The sequence below is a fragment of the Otolemur garnettii genome, unplaced genomic scaffold (assembly GCF_000181295.1).
Source record: "Otolemur garnettii isolate 467f Iridium unplaced genomic scaffold, OtoGar3 scaffold00143, whole genome shotgun sequence".
Lineage (NCBI taxonomy): Eukaryota > Metazoa > Chordata > Mammalia > Primates > Galagidae > Otolemur > Otolemur garnettii.
Window position 1 is genome coordinate 2,999,531 of NW_003852538.1, and position 6,000 is coordinate 3,005,530.

Consider the following 6,000-nt stretch of genomic DNA (forward strand, 5'->3'; position numbering starts at 1 on the left):
TAGGGGAAGGTGTGGGGAAAGAATGGCACAGTGTTACCTCGGCTATTTTCTAGCCATGCACAATGCGGCTTACCCCCTCCCAGGGTAGCTGTACTAAAACGGCTTCTCCAGCTTCTCCAAGAAGTAGAGGCATGCGGAGCACTGAGAAGATGCCTCATTGATATGCTTAACATGTAACAAGTACAACACCTCTATGGCTGGCCTTCTAAGTTTCCAAACAGTTGGGTGTTGGGAGTGAAATATGTAGCTGAAGGTTAAGTCAATGTGTTCACTTGAACAGCCATATGGGATCCACACAGTAGGACGGTCAGAGGGAGATGTTCCCTATGTCCAGCTTCTGGCAACATTGCATCAGCTGTTAGATGATGAGGTTAAATACAGCAGGAAGCAAGTGATCTTTTTCCAAAGTCAATTACATCATGTCACTTTTCTACTCAAAGCCTTTCATAGAGCCTTCCTTTATCACTTAAAAATAAAATTCTAGGCCGGATGTGGTGGCTCACACCTGCTAACCCAGCACTCTGGGAGGCCAAGGGAGGTGGATTGCTTGAGCTCAGGAGTTTGAGACCAGCCTGAGCAAGAGTGAGACCCTGTCTCAACCAAACAGAAAAAACCAGCTGGGCATCAGGGCTATTAGGGAGGCTGACATAAGAGGATTGCTTGTGACCAAGAGATTGAGGTTGCTGTGAGCTATGATGACATTAATGCACTCTACCCAGGGTGACAGAGTGAGACTCTTTCTCAAAAAAATAAAAATAAAAAATTAATAAAATTCTATTCTTTATGATGGTCAGAAGACTCTTAAATAAACTAACCTGATTAACCTCCTTGAACTCATCCTCTAGAGATTGTCTCCAGGTCGACTCTGCTTCAGTCCTTAGGTGTCAGACAAAATCTCACTGTTACGAGCCGTTCCCTCCTGGCCAATCATTCCTGGTCACTTTGCTTGGTCAATAATCATTGCCATGCTATTTGTCAGATACTTTGAATATTATGCTTACTGCATTATGTATTTTATTATATGTATTATTATATATCAAAAAGTCCTTCCAAGAGTAATTGTCATAGAGTTGTTCAATGAATTATATGAGATCATCGAGGTTAAGCATCTACCATCATGCTTGGCACAGTGAAAACACTGGGAGAACACTCCTGGTGGCTATTGTCGTTGTATCATCATGACAAGCACCATCATTGTGAAATGAGAAAAGAGGGGCAGACAGCTGGGACAGAACAGGGTAGGGTGGGAACTAGGCAGCAGGTGCCGAGCGTGAAGTGAATGTTTCTGCAGACTCTGCTTCCTTTCCTTATAGTATTGGTTGCTGACAAAAATCATATTTGTTAACTTAATTGTCTTTTCTTCTGTCTCTTCCTTAGCTCGTAGGTAGACCCAGGAAAGCAAGAAGGACTTTTTATTGTTCCATTCTGTATAATTTCTATGATTATAAATAGTAATAAAGAAAATAAAATTGGATGATCATGGGAAAAAGTTCAATGATTCTTTGAAGTAGTTTTTAAATATATAGTATTGTAATATATAATCTATAAGTATGTATATGGATATAGTATACGTATATATTTTTAATGCATACAGATGGTCCCCGACTCACTATAATCCAACTTTACTATGGTGTAAGAACAATATGCACTCAGTAGAAACCATACTTTAAGTATCCAAACAACCATTCTGTTCTCTATTTTCAGTGTAGTATTCAATAATTTACATGCACTAGTCAACAATTTATCATAAAATAGGCTTTGTTTTAGATGATTTTGCTCAACTGTAGGCTGATGTAAGTATTGAAGCACATTTTAGGAATACTAGGCTAAGTTACAATATCTTGTAAGCTAGATGTATTAGATGCATTTTTGATTTATGATACATTTCAATTTATGACAAGGTTATCAGGGTCTAACCGCATTATAAATTGAGGATCATCTGTAGGCATTGATATGTATCATCTGTTAACATAAAAATGCTATATATTAATATAATATATGCTATATATTAATACAATATAGACTTATGTAGTATAATATCTGAAATATTTAACCAGTTTTTCCTGATCACTGGCCACTGGCCACTTTTTTCACCAGTGTGGGAAGGAAATTGCCATATTGATGAAGCAGCTCCCTGGAGGCCTGCCGTCTCCAAGGTCAGCCCTTTTGTTGCTGCATTGTGGTGACATTTGTTGGAACAAGAGCAGTGACAGCCTGGTGACTGGGTGGTGGTGGAGACATACTTAGGAGCTTAGACAGAGGCTGGTAAATGTATTTAACAGCTTACTAACCAATATAGTGGTATTAGTTGTCACTTGCTACATAAAAAATATCAAAAACTAACTTAAAAATCGCATTATTTCACAGATTCTGTGGGGTCAGAAGTTCAGGCATAGCACAGTCGAGGTCTCTGCTCAAAGTCTCACAGGGCTGGACGGTTTTGGTGAGACCACATTGTGTTCTGGGGTGCAGGGTCAGTCGGAGGCTTCATCAGTATTGGCAGGATTCAGTTCTTTGTGGGTGGATATAGAACTGAGGTTCTTATTTCTTGGCTAGTTTTCATCCAGGGGCCCCGTCAGTCACTAGAAACCTCTCACCGTCCCTTGGGGTATGGCCTTCATAGTCCTCTTATATCTGGTAAGAGGCTACCAGGGGAATCTCATTTCAGGAAGTCACAAACTTCTTTGTCCTGAGAAGATACGTAATAGGCAGAAAGGTTACTAAGCAAAGACATGCAGGGGCTGGGTGCTCGGGGAAAGGACCTCATAGGTGCCGGCAGAGTATGTACTCAAGCAAATGATCTTTGAAATACCAAATGCAATTTTTCTCCACTAATCCTTTAAGGAACTGTCATAAAATGCTTCATGTTTAACAATAGCCTTACTACTACTGAACTTTGCTCCTCCAGGATTACTGAGTTATTTGGTCACAAGAGATTTCCAGGCTTGCCAGGAGAATGTTTTGTTCTCAGTAATTCCTCAGATGAGTTATAATATTGGTGACTGTTGTAGTGAGTATGATATTTAATCCTCTATACTTAGGATTAAAGGGCTCGCCTGAGTAGGTCAGTCCCACCTGAGGCAATCTCTCTTGATTAACACAAAATCAAATTGATTAGGGATTTAATTACATCTGCAAAATCCCTTCACAATTGTACAATTAGTTTATCATGTAAACTAAGCACAGGAGTGATACCAGCCATAGTCAGAAGTCAGGTTCTTACTCAAGGGGAGAAGATTGTAAACTAAAATAAAATTTTATGCTTCCCAGTTGACTGAATAGATCCCTTCATGACCAAAGAGACTCCAGAAAAACCTTAAAACTGAGTTACTATCCATGAAGAGAAGGGAGGTGAGATACACCTCATTATGCCTGCTTAGGATACTAGACAATAACAGTACCTAAATAGGATACTAAACAGTAACAGTACCTAAATAGGATACTAGACAGTAACAGTACCTAAATAGGATACTAGACAGTAACAGTACCTAAATAGGATACTAGACAGTAACAGTACCTAATGCCATGAAAGACAAAGCTTAACTCACACCTGCGTTCCTATCAGTTTATTTAACAGATCTGGTTTCTAAGTACATCTCTGGTGGTTTGTCTCTGATTAATAGATTTCCTTATCTTAACTTAAAACCTTCCAAAGCTTCATCAATTTTCTTTGAGGTGCCCCACCTGTTTTCAGGTGTATTGATTTATGTAATAAATCAATTTATTGTAAATTTTGTAAATGTAATTGTAAAATTACATTTTACATGTAATTCCTATCTTCAGGAATACATAAAATCAAACCGTATTCTGGGTGCCTTGGGCACATTTCTTGGGATCTCTTGAGCCCATGTGCTCCAGGCCATTGGTCACACACATTCAGCTCAGAATAAACCTCTTTAAATTTTACAGATTTGGTTCTTTTTTTGCTAACAGGATTATGCTGGGCATATGCACCAGGGAATGAGAATCTTGGAGACCGTCTTAGAATTTGGCCTACCACAAGAAGCTTACCAGGAAGAAGTAAGCCATGAGCCTCATCATTCAAGTAACATTAATTTGTCTAGCTTTCAGGTGTAACTTGCAATATGATGTGGTTTCTCTCTGAGCTACAGAATCTGGTAACTAAAGAGACAACTTTGAGGCTGTATAAAAATAAATGCAATAGTATGGAAAATACTTTCTGATGCTGCATTTACAGGTTTTTAATAGCCTCTCCATGAAAACTTTATAGCCATTTAATTTGCCTTCTTACATTTTACTTAATTTTTTCATTTGGGGTTTGAAAGATACCCACAAAATACATAGAAATAAACAAATACTTTTAAAGGGTTTTATATAGCTCAACATTAAGCATAAACTCAAAATACATACCATGTTTCTGTAAAGGATGCATGAAAATATTTGTATAATATTAAATTTGGCATTAAGTCATTTCAAGTAATTGACAAGCTGTGTATTTAGGCACTGATGAAACTTATATATTTCAAATGGAAACAGACACTTTACATCAATACATAAGGATACTGGGAATTCTAATGAGTTCTTCTTGGGCAAAAGTTCTGTGATGTCTTTGATAAAACACTCATTTCAAATTATATAACCTTAAATCTTGTGCTGCTATCAAGGAAAGAAGATAGTATTAGTACTTGACCTACTACCATTAAAAAATAGCTGGGGGTGGGGAGAATGACATCTGAAGCTACTCTTTTAACTTTTGTGTGTGTATGTGTGGTTTTTGGCCAGGGCCGGGCTCGAACCTGCCACCTCTGGTATAAGGGGCTGGTGCCCTACTCCTATGAGCCACAGGCACTGCCCTGAAGCGACTCTTTTCAGTTATTAGACAACATGCAAAAGGTAGAGTTCCCTGAGAAAAGCGAAGCAGATGAAGTGACTCCTCTTCTGCCCCTGGCTTTGTGCCCAGAGGTGATTTGCAGACAACAATCCTGGAAAATTAGATCCAAATAGAAAAGGCAGCTAAATTTTGCAAGGTAAAGTGCTGTGCAGAAGGGAGCTACCTTGAAAAAGAGCACAGAAATTCTGTAGTCGGGTCTTTTGGGGTCTTTGGAGAAGGGGTTGATCTGAGCACCTGTATAGGACCATTTCACATGGTCACAGAAACATACCAGTTAAGCAATTTCCAAAGGTCACAGAAGGTTGGGAGATGCTCAAGTTCCAACCGGTTAGAGTGTTGTGACCTCACTAGCATAAAACACGGGTATTCAATAAAGACCTCTAAAAAAGCACCATGCCTTAGTAGGTATGGCTAAAGTGGTCCTAGTAAAAAGGCTATTGAAGAAACCATCCAAAGAAAACTTTAAAATGAGCCACAACAAAGTCAGCCTGATTCTCAATTAACTTGATACTTTGTGTAAAAGAAAAATTGCACTGGAGTGATTAAATGGGCAAGAAAGATCTCATTTAAAATTATTGCAACAGAGGACAGAAATTGAACTCAGTTCACTGAAAAAAAGGCAAGATTGTTTTTAAGCACTTTGGTGAGGTGGCAGGGAAAGTACTAGAAGACATTTAGTGGGTGGGCAGCCAAGGTGATTAGGCCCAGTGTGTTTGCCAATTGTCATTTATTGAAGAGAGGTTCCACCTTTCTGAGGAGATTGGGGTGGGGGGTGGGGGAGTGGGGGGGCTGGGTAGGGGGTGTGCATCCATATTCTTGACTGGTTTATGTTTCAAAGGGATGGTTTCAGGTCCTTGAAAAAGAAGGTCCTCTATTGAAGATTTGCATCTTAAAAGGGAAGAGAAGGTATTTACAGTTCCAAGAGTTTTAAAATGAATGCATTAGCAAAAGGAAGGACTCAGGGCTATAAATGGGAACAGGGCTGTCTGAAGTTTGGTCAAACTGTAGGTGAAACCTCTGGGATATGCAAAGGCAGTCCTTAGAGGGAAATTTATACCACTGCAAGCCTTCCTCAAGAAAACGGAAAGAGAAGAAGATAACAACTTAAAGGGACACCTCAAGCAACTGGAAAAGGAAGAACACTCCAA